Source organism: Hemicordylus capensis, chromosome 1 (genome assembly GCF_027244095.1).
Source record: "Hemicordylus capensis ecotype Gifberg chromosome 1, rHemCap1.1.pri, whole genome shotgun sequence".
Lineage (NCBI taxonomy): Eukaryota > Metazoa > Chordata > Lepidosauria > Squamata > Cordylidae > Hemicordylus > Hemicordylus capensis.
Genome location: NC_069657.1, coordinates 431376577 through 431390376, shown reverse-complemented (window position 1 = coordinate 431390376; position 13800 = coordinate 431376577). Strand labels below are relative to the sequence as shown.

The 13800-nt window shown below is 44.6% G+C and overlaps 1 protein-coding gene and 1 long non-coding RNA gene across 2 annotated transcripts in view; one reads left to right on the top strand and one right to left on the bottom strand.

The window, feature by feature from the left end:
• The window catches only part of PTK7 (protein tyrosine kinase 7 (inactive)), a 153145-nt gene that overhangs the window by 20447 nt on the left and 118898 nt on the right, over positions 1-13800 (top strand). The window lies entirely within an intron of this gene.
• Positions 5523-13800, bottom strand: part of LOC128352481 (uncharacterized) — a 38995-nt gene continuing 30717 nt past the window's right edge. The window contains exons 3-4 of the long non-coding RNA XR_008320438.1: positions 10200-10438; positions 5523-5631 (exon numbers count right to left, since the gene is read on the bottom strand). This is a non-coding gene — a long non-coding RNA (uncharacterized LOC128352481). The remainder of the gene's footprint in view (positions 5632-10199; positions 10439-13800) is intronic.

Below are 13800 nucleotides of genomic sequence, written 5' to 3'. Positions count from 1 at the left end.
TGTTTTTGTTGCTACCACCACTGCATGTTCCTGTGAACATACACCTTATTCATTCATTCATTCATTTGATTTCTATACTGCCCTTCCAAAAATGGCTCAGGACGGTTTACACAGAGAAATAATAAACAAACACGATGGCTTGATCTTGATCTCTTCATTTTCGGACATAGTACCCATCTTGCCATCCCATCCCCTTTCTCTCCTGACTGCCAGGAGGTGGAAACAAGGGACAGAATGGGAAGGGCATACCCCCATGAGACTCCCGTTTGACAGGCTTGGGATGGGATGTAGCGATGTCCCCATCGCCAGGCAACAGCTTTCTTAGATTGAAGACAGGCGGTGGGGCAAGTGCTCGGAGAGGCAGCCAGCAAGAAGCACCTTGGGCATGGAGAGTGGGTGTGGGCCACACCCACCCAGTTTGTGGATTACAGTTCCACAAACTGCATGAATCTGCAGTAATGGCGGTTTACACGTTCAGATGTAATCCTGCCACCAAAAAGCTCAGGTTGTGGTGGCGAAACTCACTACAAACTGAAGGTTCAAATTGGAGTGTGGCTTTTGCCATTAAACTGTGGTTGCATACATTCGGATGTTCACAAATTCAAACTTCTGCCCCATTTAACTGTAGTTTCGTGTTACGTACGCATGTGGTTAGTATCAGGCTAGGTGGTCTGACTCTTTATAAGGCAACTTCCTATGTCGATATGGATTCTGGATTTCCCGGAATTTCAGTTTTGGGGAGCTCATGCTGAATAGGGCTATGTAAATACCTCCAGTTTCTGGGCATCAGCATAAAACTGCTAGAAGCTTAGTTGTACCAGTGCCTGGTATTTTTCTGGCCCTGGCCATACCCAAAGGTATGGCTTGCTGCTTTTAAGCCTAGAGGTGAACATCTCTTCTTGTAAGATGTGTTTTAAATTACCATTAGTGTCTCCTGGTATCTGAAGGAATATTAAACATCCATATAAATTTTTGCCAAGTGTTTTATTGCAGTGGCATCGCCCGGTGTCAGTAATTCCCACAAGTTAATAATGCAGCATGCATTTTTAAAAAACGGGCAGGTACCCTTTCAACTTAAAACAAGCACAGTGCCAAACTTTAATTAAGTCAAATACATGTTCTCCACTTCCCAATTCTTCTTATGTACCTTCTGATGTGGATTTCTGTAAACAAGTAATACAAGTCTTTCTATTACTGTTTCTCCCCCTCCACCCTCAAATTGGATGTTTTCTGAATGCAATTTAAATAAATTCCATAACACTTTCTGGTTTCATTTGATTAAATACATCTTAATTGATTATATTCATGTATTTTTCTCAGTTGAGTATTAAATTTGCATATGCATTAAAGCAGTAGTTCTGAAGATAAAGCCATCTGGAACAGGTTACTCACAAGTTAGGAACATAGGAAGCTGCCATATATTAAGTCAGACCATTGATCTATCTAGCGCAGTACTGTCTACACATACTGGCAGTGGCTTCTCCTTGGTTGCAGGCAGGAATCTCTCTCAGCTCAATTTTGGAGAAGCCAGGGAGGGAACTTGGAACCTTCTGCTCTTCCCAGAGCGGCTCCATCCCCTAAGGGGGAATATCTTACAGTGTTCACACTTCTAGTCTCCCATTCATATACAACCAGGGCAGACCCTGCTTAGCTAAGTTATGCTTGCTACCACAAGACCAGCTCTCCTCTCCTAGTTAATGATAATGGGGCTTGCCTGTGAGGGAATTTGCAGAATTTCAGCTGTACAGCCTCTTTGGAAGTGCCCACTGGGGATGTCTTGTGTGTATCTAACTCCTCTTCCCTTCCTACACCATCCAATATTGGAAAGAGGCAAGTATCAAATTGGAGGGTTGAGGGAGAGAAGATAAAAATGGATACCTTTTCTAAAATGGTAAACAGTATCAAACTAAACTGGGCAAAGAGGCACCTTTTACCGTGGTGATTCTCTTTATTTAGCAGGGGGAGAGTAACTGGCCCTATCCACCCCCAGCACAGTTCTTCCAGTGACTGTTGCTGGTGTGTGTCTTATGTTTCTTTTTAGAATGTGAGCCCTTTGGGGACAGGGAGCCATCTTATTTGTTATTTCTCTTTGTAAACCGCCCTGAGCCATATTTGGAAGGGCGGTATAGAAATTGAATTATTATTATTATTATTATTATTATTATTATTATTATTATTCTGGGACATTTTAAATTCATTTGGAAGATTTTGAACTGATTACATCTGATTACATTTTGAACTGATTTTGAACATTGATGACATCATCCTAAGATATATTGGACCTATTTCACACTTTGCCAATAAAGGGAGAATGAACTTCTGCTACTCTTATTGTCAATTGTGGAAATAAAACAAATGAAACAATATATTTCATATTGAACAACAGACTAAATCATTACTGTTGAAATTAATGGGATTTCAGTTCATTGTGGCTAACTTGTGTCATTGATTTCAATGGTGCATAGTCATAATTATGTTTCCCAGAAACAGATTTTTAGCAGGGGGAGAGCAATTGTCTGTATTCAGCCCCAGCTCAGCATTCCTCCAGTGGCTGTTGTTGTTTCCCTTGTGTTTCTTTTTAGATTGTGAACTCTTTTGGAGCTATCTTATTCCTTTTGCTGTGTAAACTGCTTTGAGAACATTTTTTGGTTGAAAAGTGGTACATAAATAACATTATTGGTGGGCTGCTGAAGGACACAAGGAAGTGAGTGATGGAGAGGTTGACACCCAGTACAGAAATGGCTCACGCATTGTTCGTAAGGTTGAACTGCTTGTATTCCTTTAGCTCAGGACTGCACAATGTTGACCCTCCAGTTGCTATTGGACTACAACTCCCATTATCCCTGGCCACAGTGGCCAATAGTCAGGGATGATAGGAGTTGTAGTCCAACATTTGCAGGAGGGCCAAAGTTGTGCAGCCCTGCTTTAGATGAAGGGTATCTGTAGGATGCTTCTGCTGAATTAATATAGATATTGCATATTTGGCAGATTATAATATCAATGTATCTTGCTGACTTTGCTTTATTACTGGATCATGGAGTGGAATTGGCTATATTGCTTGGTGAACTAGTGAGTAGATCTACACCATATGTCATTTGCTGATTTTACTGTGACAGAAAGCTTGGGAAACAATCGACCACTGTGCAACTAACTTTGATGAAACTCTCTGTATTGCTGTAGGATAGAATAAGGAGGGGCAGCACACAGGTAACTGGAAAAGTATTGCTTTGCATGGAAAGGTATAAAAGGAGATATGGTCAGCCGACAAAACAGAACTCAGGGCACTTGCTACCAGGGTGGATTGATTGAAATTGCCAAGGAAAAAAGGACACAAATCATTGATTTTAAAACACATTCAATTTATTTAGATAATACCTGAAAAAAAAAAGCATGCTGATTGATTGCTGTAATAATAAAAACTAGCTGACTTGGCACAGAGCATCTGTGCCCCTAGTTCTCGCTCCCTCCCCCGCCCCATCCCTTCAGCCGTTCTCCCCCGACAGCTGGCCTGGCCACCGCTTCCTCTCGTCATCTGGCAGCTGCCCGGCCTGGCTGCCGCTTTCTCTCACTGGCTGCTCACCTTCCTCTCCCCCACCCGTTGCTTGCAGAATCTCGCGAGAGCTGCCACGCATGGGATTAGCAATAAGTATGCCTCAGAGAAATATATATATATATGGATGTACAATTTAATGTAGATTCATTCTAATAAACAGACCTTGCACCTCATTGCACTGTTTTACTTTTGTCACACTTATTCTTTTTGCCTAGCAAAGGAATTTCTTCTCAAATAGTCACTCTTACAGCTGAAGCCATGGCAGGTTTTTGTAGACAAGTGCCCGTTGGGATCATTACTAGAAAATGCCTCTTTCCATTATATCTTTAGTCTGCCCCTTCTTCTTTGTCATATAACCAGGGATCAAGAAATGTTGGCTCTTGTCACCAGCCAAAGTATTTTACTCGTTGAGCTGTGTTGGTCCATTACTCGTCTGGATCTTTTTTCACTTGTCAGGTATCATTTTTCACTCATCACAGACAAGTAGGCTAGTGGATTTCCTGAGCCCTGCATATAACTGCCCTACCCCTCTTGGCTAGATCTGTGTTCTCCATGAGATGAAAGGTAAATGCTGATGTTCTTCAGTGGGTAGAATTATACACATTTTACAACTATGTTCATAACTCTGAGCTAGCTGTAGAGATCAAGTAGTTACTGTAGTAGCAGGGACACAGCAAGGTTGGAGAGGGCCCTGGGACAAAAAGTGAAAATGTCACTGTAGAACAGGGCGGCTCAACTTCGGCCCTTCTGCAGATGTTGGCCTACAACTCCCATAATCCTTGGCTCTTGGCCACTGTGGCTGGGGATTATGGGAGTTGTAGTACAAATACAGCTGAGGGGCTTAAGTTGAGCAGGCCTGCTGTAGAGAGACATGAGCAGGGGAGCAAATACTAAGCTGTCGTCTCGCTGGTGGGGCCTCTCCCTTAGGGGGCCCAGGGAAATCCACCCCCTTTCAGTTGTAGCTATGCCCTGAGTTAGTAGGCATTAAAAAGTCCATCAAGATGGATCAGTGGATGTCACCTGTGGTGGCTTGCTAGTTCCTGGCCCCCAGTAACAAGTCATAGTATATGTATATGGAATTATTACACTGTATGATGACTGGCAAAGATGTTTCCCCCACAGCTTTTATTTACAAATGAAATAAGTTTGTTTATTCCTGTTGAAAAATTGACTCAGTTGTTGGTCTTCTTTAATTCCACCCTGCCCACTATGGTGCTTGTGAGGAACAGCACAAGTGTCCTCCACTAAAGCTCTTGCCTTAGGGTTATCTAGCAAATGACAGCCATGCTGCTGCACTGGCCAGACTTCAGGTTGGCCAAAAGGGAGAGGCGAAATGGTTTTATGCCATTGGGCGAGCTTTAGTAGCGTTGTAACACAATAAAGTTGTGTTGAACCCATGCTCTCTCTGTGAACTGTGCATATCTGTGGTCCTGTAAGTCCAAGAACTTGCTAGTGGCTGAAAGGACACTCCTTGCTTATGCCATTATAAAGTTAAATATTTAATGTACAGGATTATTTATTAATTATCCTGCATTTAGGTCTTCCAAGGCAGCCTATAAACAATTTAAAACAGTATAACATGCCAGTAATAAAGCTTAAAAAATTAAATTGCATAGCCTAAAAAGAGACAGATAGGAGCAGATCGATATTAATTGCTACTAAGGAATAAGGCAGATTTAGCCTTGCACTTGAAAACGAATAATGATGGCACTAGGCAAATGAACTTTCAGAGGAGTCTCATAATCAGGGTGCCAACAGGGAAAAGGCCCTGTTTCCAGTAGTCTCCTATATTATTTCTGTCTTTGAGAACTTTTCCGAACTTCTCTCTATACATCAACACATTGACACTATAATGTTTCATTAATTTTATCCTTTGATCAGGGAAGCAGAGGAAGTTCTGAGCCATGGCTTGGAAGCCGTGATGGGGCCAACAAGCTGAAACTTGAATGGGGGCCAACAGGCTGAAACTTAATCCCGACAAGAAGGAGATGTTGATGGTTAGCTTAGAAACTTTAAGGTGCGCACACCAACATCCAGGCCCCCGCGCAGCAGTTTCTGGCGGGTGCGCAGGTGGAGGCCTAGAGAAGGTTAAAAAAAGAAAGAATTATCATAAATTGTCCATAAAGTGATTTGAATTGCCCATAAAATTGTGTTTATTGCGTTTTAGAGTTAGCAAGATGGCTTTTGCAGGGGTTTTATTTACCTTTTCTTTTGGGTTTTTAAAAACTCAGCTAAAAACTGACTCTGGTGTTACATAAGATGTAGCTAATGTAACAACAATTTAAACAACACAACATAAAAAGCATTCCTTATCCTGGAAGGAAGTAAACGTGAATCCCATACCAGGTAAGTTTGTTAGAAATGAACAGGCATTATACACATTGATAAAAGCTGTCGTATGAGAGGGAATACTTTGGCAGGGGAAATGTTAAGCATCGTCCTTGATGTTTTGGGGCTGGTGTAGTTACTCAGTGGTGGAGAAGAGGGAGTCTGTCTGCACATGCTCTGAGCAGCGGTCCTTCTAATTTTTTTCATCTCTTTGCGGAATTAGTTTTGTTCTGGTGTCTGGGTCTATTTTGAATACAGAGGGGCAAGATCAGTTGAAGTTTCCTGAAGACAGAAAATGTGATGTTCCTGAAGCTTCCGTGACGGTGATAAAAGCAGCTACTACCAATTCAATTTTCTCTTGGGGGTCTATTCTTTGGGCTAAGGCGTGTATCACTTCAGTTGCTCCTGAGAATGTGAAGCTCCGTCAAGGCATTAATAAGATGGCTAAGGCAGCTGCATTAATGGTGGACTCTAGCCTGGATTTCACCCAGCAGGTATCCAGGACTATAGCATCTGGGGTTGCAGTTGGGCAGTCTCTCTGGCTCAATTCTTGGCATGTGGACACTTAAGTCCTAGATGGCCCTTACCTCTTCTACCTTTATGGGAGCTAATCTGTTCGGCCTGGCTTTAGATCCAGTTTTAGTTGAGACAAAAGATAAGAAGGCCAGAGAAATTCCTCATGGTTCTCAGACCTGGTCTTCTTCTCTACCCATCCTCTGTGGTGTCTTCCTCTCCGCCGGAATCTCTTGCACCAGGGCCCTTGCTACATCCAGAGCCAGCTCTGCGTGTGGACATTAAGTGCACAAACCTCATAGCTAAAGGTTATACAAAGCAGGTTCAGAACACTATCATTGTGTACTCAACGTATATACCAGTCTACTTGGGCCGCCTTCTCTAGGTGGGCTGCCCGCAAACGTCTGGATCCACAGTGTTCGGGAGTTCCTGAAGTGTTGGCCCTCCTTCAGGCTGGAATGGATCTTCACCCGTGTCCCAGCACATTACGTAGACAGGCTTCTGCATTGGCATCTGTTCTGGAGATTTCAGATCCAGGCACTTCATCGCTTCATCCGCATAGATCATGATTTTTGAAAGGAGTTTCCGATTTGGCACCACCACCTATCTGTTTTCCATCTTGGGATTTGAACAGGTTTCCTAACTCAGCCTCCATTTGAGCCACTGGCTTCCATTAGCATGAGGCTGCTATCCTGCAAGGTTCTGTTTTTGATCGCCATCGCATCGGCCAGGAGAGTGTCGGAGCTGGGGCTTGGTTGGTCTGTAAGGAACTGTGTACATTCCAGCATGATCCGGTTATTCTGAAGCTAGATCCTACAGTCATACCCAAAGTTAATATAACCTTTCATCGTTCCCAGGACATCATTCTACCATCCTTCTGCCCTGCTCCAGTTGACCGCAAGGAGAAGCTTTGGTATAAGCTCAATGTCCGCAGGGCCCTGCAGACATATATAAGGCACTTGGAAAGTCTTCGTAAAACCAATTCACTTCTTGTTTCCTTTCATCCTGGGTTGAAACCTGGGTTGCAAGGTTTCCAAGGCTATTCTGTCTGGATGGATCCATTTCTGCATCATCTTGGCCTATTGTATCCTCAACTTGCCAACCCCATGAGAGATATTAGCACATTCTACCCGCAGCGCTGCAGCCTCGGCTGCTTTTTTGGCTCATGCGCCACTTCTGGACATTTGCAGGCCGGCTATGTAGGCATCTGTTATCCCGTTCATCCATCACTATAAAATATCTTCCTTTGCTGTGGACCAGGTAGCCTTTGGCTGTAGAGTGCTACAGCAGGTGGTATAGGTACATCCTTCTCCCCCCCGAGTATGTCATTCCGCTTGGGCATGTCCCATCAATGAGGAGCTCCAGCGCAAGGGGGAAAGGAACATTGGTCTTACCGTGAAGGGTTATTTTTCCCTGTGTCTGGAGCTCCTCATGCCCACCCCAGATGCACATTTCATTAAGTGAGTGTCAAGGGAGAATGGGTGGAGTCATCTCCTAGGGATCCTAGATACAGAACTACCATTAGTTTTGTCTGTTCAAAGGTTCTTGCACTAACTGTTTTTTCTGTCCCAGTTGGTATCTTTTCCTTGTTTGCTGCTGTTGAGGCAATTCACTCTTTCTGTAGTGCCACTCTTTGCTTCAGTCCCGGAACTGGGATAGGGCACCCTCCGGTGGCAGGAAGCTAGCCTGGCAAAATTCCAGTCTTGTCTCGAGCATGCTCACTGCACAACCCATCAATGAGGAGTTGTAGACACAGGGGAAAAGAACCCTTCACAGTAAGACCAACATTCCTTTCTCAGATTCAAAAGAACAAAGCCCAAGCTTATCGTGTATAGATCGGTAAGTAAACAGCCAGGTGAATAGCTAGTGAGTAAACATTTCCACATCTCCAAATGCTTTTAAGTTGAGTTGCCAGTACAGAAATAAAGATCACTTCATGTTCGTTATGGAATTGGAGTTTCTACATTTTTTTTAATGAACATGAAAAAAAAGTTCACTTAATTGCATATGGGTTCTATTACAGGCAGGGTGCCTCAGAATATCAGTTGCAGGGGAGCAATAGCAAGAGAGAAGACATGCCTTCATCTCTTGCCTGTGGGCTTCCCAGAGGAATCTGGTGAGTCCCTGGGGAACAGCATGTTGAACTAGATAGGCCTTGGGCCTGATCCAGCAAGGCTGCTGTTATGTTCTCAAAGCAGGGGCGTAGCTATAATTGGGCGAACGGGTTCAAAGAACCCGAGCCGTGCCCAATCAGGAGCCGCCATTTGCGGCCCTGACACACACACCCCCACGTCTGACGTCAGACGCGGGGGCGGTAGTTTAGTTCTCGAGCGGGGGCTGCGTGACCCCTTCGAGAGCTAAACAAAGGCTGGTGCTGCGAATGCAGCGCCAGCCTAACTAGCTCCTGAAGGGGCCGTGCGGCCCCTTCAGGAGCTAAGACTGGTGCTGCTTTCGCAACGCAGCCCAGAAGCAGCTCTTCCCAGGGAAGAGCCGCTCCTGGGCTGTGCTGCAAACGCAGCACCAGCCTTTGTCTAACTGCCAGAGGGGCCACACGGCCCCTTCAGCAGTTAAGCTGCTTCTCCTGAACGGAGCCTCACAGCTCTGTTCGGGAGCCAGACCACGTCCTCCACGTCTGATGTCAGATGCGGGGGCGTGGCTATCCCCTGCGTCTGACATCAGACACAGGGGGCGGGGCTATTGGGGCGCCCGCCGCGGCTGCACACGGGCCACCGGAGGGCTAGCTACGCCCCTGTCTCAAAGAAATGCTTTCTGTGGAAGTTGCCGTTGCTACATATATTTGCCAGAGAAACTACATTTAAATGTTGGAGAGGGTGCATTTTTGGACTGAATGATTTAACTACTATTCACGTATAACACCCTAATTAGGTATAAGAGATCACATGTGACAAGGCCAGGCTGACTGACTCACTCAGATGTGGGATGACTTTATTTCTCCTGGGTCACTTGGAATTTTGTGGAACACTTATTCCTAACTTGCAATAGAGGTGCAGATCACCCCTAAGCATTTGTTATCTCCTCAAACTTGCTTTCCTTTCCCACCAAAAAAAGTGAAGTCTGCCTGCATCCTTGTGCAGTAGTAACTATTTAGCTTTCAGTTTGGGGATTAGGTTTATTGTGTTTAATTATCAGCATGGTTGCTTGGGCTTGAAGAGTTTATCTAGCCTGGCAAGAAGGAGGGAGGGGGATTTTCTTCTCTTCATAATGAATAGATTCCGCTGAAATATAAATTTTAAATATTTCAGTCCACAACCAATTGGCAAGAGCTCCATGCCAATTTAAAAGTCATAACTGAGGAAGAGGGCTAATAGGATGGAATGGGTATATAATTGCTTCTCTTTCCTCATGGTTTGTAGGGGATCTGCTTTCTCCTTTGCTTTGTATGTAGAATCCTAGAGCGCAAAGAATAGCATATGCATTCTTTGTGCTCTAGGATTCAGTATATCATAAGTGTCGTATTGCAGGTTCATTATCTGTAATATGACACCTGCTAGAAACAACCAACATTGCAGGCAATACCCCCTTTCCCTGTCTGGTGAGTCATGCTCTCCATATTATTACATACATACATACATACATACATACATACATACATATATAATTCCGCTCTACAACTTACCCAAAGACAGCTCAGGTTAGTGCTGAGCTGAGCATTCTCTCTCTGGGAAAACGTTCTGCTCAAAATTGGTAGTTTAGGAAGAATTGGGAGTGGATGGATGGGCAACCAGGATGAGTTTCAAGGGGGGCACTGAGAGAGAATTTGGAAGCTTGTGATGGGGTGGCTTACCATTGGTGGGTAGCAGCTGTCCTCCCCATCCCCTTTAATTCTTTTCCATTGCCTCTTTGGTCATGGCAACAGCAGTGGTGGAGCTTTTAGCAGCAGCAGAAAATCCACCATGATTTTTCTCCTCTACAGTGTCCCAGGAATTATGCCTTGTCATGATGTAGTGTCATCCCGAGCGGGGCACCATTCCCCCTTCTAAAAACCTCCTAGTAATGATGCAACATCATGATGTAGCACCTTTCCTTAAAAGAAAGAAAGAAAACAGCCTGTTGGTCGGCAATAAGCCACTTCTGAAGTTTTCAAAGAATTTCTAAGACCTCCCATCTCCAAAATGCCCCCAGTGTGATGTAGTGATTAGTGTGTTGGTCAGAGAGACATGAGTTCAAATCCCCATTCAGCTGTAAACCTTACCACCGAGTGATTCTCTGGCCAGTCATTTATCTCTCTACCTAACCTACTTCCAGAGAGTTGTTGTGAGGATAAACGTAAGCATCTACAGTGCTCCGGCTCCTTGGAGAAGGAGCTGGTGTAGATGCCTGTTGACTACAGAGCCTTGTGGTTGTGTTTAGTACAATACAGGAGCTGTTTACCATTGCCATCTCCTGTGCTGTGTGAAATGATGCCTTTCAGTACCTTCCTCTATCACTGCTGCCCGATATAGGTGTTTCCCATAGTCTGGGGAACTTTCCAGTGGGGATTCGAACCGGCAACCTCTTACTCGCTAGGCCAGTTATTTCCCTGGGATATAAATGTACTAATAAATAAAATTAAAAATTGTTGCCATCTGCAAATGGAGGACTATTCTGGGCAATAGTTTGCAGCATAATTGCTGCAATGATCATTTGTCCTTGATCAGGTGCCTTATCTTCTCACAGCAAAGCTGTAGTCCTAATCTTCCTTTTATCTGCTCTTTCCTTGCCTAGTGGAAGGAGCCCCTCCCCTTGCTTTGTTGTGTTGCAGCTGTTATCTACCAACTATCTTGCCACTACCAGCACCTCCTCATTGTGTTTCAAGGGAAGACTATTCTGTCAGGATGGAATGAAACTTTGCTCAGCCTCGGGCCAAGGGAGGAGGAACAATTGTGCGAGGCCGGAAAACACAGAAGCAGCACATCATCTTGATTTCTACAGCTCTCCACCCCTCTTCTCTGCATAACTGCTTCATTGGTATGACTTCAACCCTCTGATCCTCCTCTTCTTGATTTTTACCCATTTTGTCCTAAAGCACAAATATTGCAAAACAAATAAAATTATGCAAAGCAAAGTTATAATCACTTGCATAACCTAGAGCATATACATTACTTTTTTTCCCTTTTCCCTTTTTTAGCACAGGAATGTGTGGCCTTTTGTTTGTTAAAAATCTTTAGGGCTGTCACTTTGAATGTTCATTGAGGGAGCGTTTGTGTCTGTCTTGCTGAATTTTCCAGAGGCTGAAACGCACAAAGTGTGACAAGTGTGTGTTCATTCTGGTACTTGGCTTGATTGTCTGCTTAAATTGCAGTTTGATTTCTTTGGTGAAGCCAGTGGAAGGTGTGTTCCTTGCAGAACAAGCTGTGCAGGGTCTGTGTTGGCTGGGTGCTTGTTGGACAGTTTGCTGTGGAAAGATGGCATGTGAGCGGGGCTGTTAAGCCTTCTGCCATTAAAGAAAAGTGGTGGTTTTGACCTGCTTAACATGCAGGCTATACAAGAGCAACCATTACTTTACGCAGAGGGGCATAGCCTATTGCTGACTATGGAAAAAAGTTACCCACGGATCATAATTTCATGTAGCCACAGGCAGCAATGCGTGGAAGTCTTCCTTTCATTTAAAGTAGCTATCCTTTGCAGACTGCTGTTGCACAAATCGCCTTTGTTACAGATGGATTGTCTAGAGTGGGCAATAAAATCCTATGTGTATTTTTTTTTTTTTTTTTTAGTCATCCTTAAGATACCCTAGCAAGGTAGGCGACTGGAATGCAAGTGGAGGAGAACTTGGCTCGAATTTGACAGGACACAGCATAGAGCCCATTTGAAGCTTTATGCGGAAGTGGTGCGTGCTGCAAAAAAACCCACAACCCCATTCTGGTCTGTGTGCATTGCTTCTGCAGGTTCACATTCAGAGGAGCTGTCCCAAGTTGTGAGAAGCTTGATTCAGGCTCCCTCCAGTTCAAACCAGTCTCCAGAGACTATGTTCTGATGTAATGCCTTTAAGGGGTTCTTTGTGGACAAGATCTTTTGTATTTGGGTCGACAGACTCCACTGTTTTTACAGAGTCTATTAAGGTGTTGTCCAGCAATCCCTCTTGCAGTGTTAGATTGGATCAGTTTCAATTTGTGATGCCTGAGGACATGGACAAGCTGCTTGGGATGGTGCGGCCTGTTACTTGTTCTCTGGATCCTTGCCCGACCTGATGGCTTCTTTCTGGCAGGGAAGCAGTTGGAGATGGCCTAGTTAATATCATTAGCTCATTGCTGAGGGAGAGTAGGATGCCTCTTTGTTTGAAGCAGTCAGTGATGAGACTACTATTTAAGAAACCTTCCTTAGATGCCTCAGTGATGGATAGTTATAGACTGGTCTCCAGTCTCCCATGGTTGGGCAAGGTGATTGAGAGAGCAGTAGCTAATCAGCTCCAGGCCGTTTTGGAGGAAACAGATTATCTAGACCAGGGTTTCTCAACGTGTGGGTCCCCAGATGTAATTGGACTTCAACTCCCATAATTCCCAACCAAAGGCCACTGGGGCTGGGGATTATGGGAGTTGAAGTCCAATAACATCTGGGGACCCACACGTTGAGAAACCCTGATCTAGACCCATTTCAAACTGGCTTTAGAGCAGGCTATGTGGTTGAGATGGCCTTGGTCAGCCTGATGGATGATCTTTACTAGGGAATTGACAGAGGGAGTATGACTCTGTTGGTTCTTTTGGATCTTTTGGCGATGTTCGATACCATCAACCATGGTTTCCTTCTGGATTGCCTGAGGGAGTTAGGGCTAGGAGGCACTGCTTTGCAGTGGTTTTACTCCTACCTCTCGGGCAGATTCCAGATGGTGGAGCTTGGTGACAGTTGCTCTTCAAAATGGGAGCTATTATGTGGAGTTCCTAAGGTCTCCATTCTGTCACCAATGCTTTTTAACATCTATATGAAACCGCTAGGTGAGGTCATCAGGAGATTTGGTGCAGGACGTTATCAATATGCTGATGACATCCAAATCTATTTCATCATCAGGAAATGGCATTCATTCCCTAAATGCCTGCCTATGGGTAGTAATGGGCTGGATGAGGGATAACAAACTGAAGGTGAATTCAAGCAAGATGGAGGTGCTCATTGTGGGGGATTGGAATTAGAGGGATGAGTTAGATTTTCCTGTGCTGGATGGGGTTACACTCCCCCAGGAGGAACAGGTTCGCAGCTTGGGAGTGCTCTTGGATCCAGGGCTCACTCTGGTATCCCAGGTGGAGGCTATGGCCAGGAGCTCTTTCTGTCAACTTTGGCTGATTCGATAGCTGCTTCCATTCCTTGAAATGAGTGATCTCAAAACAGTGGTGCATCAGCTGGTAACCTCCAGGCTTGACTATTGCAATGTGCTCTACATGGGGCTGCCTTTGTACCTAGTTCGGAAACTTTGG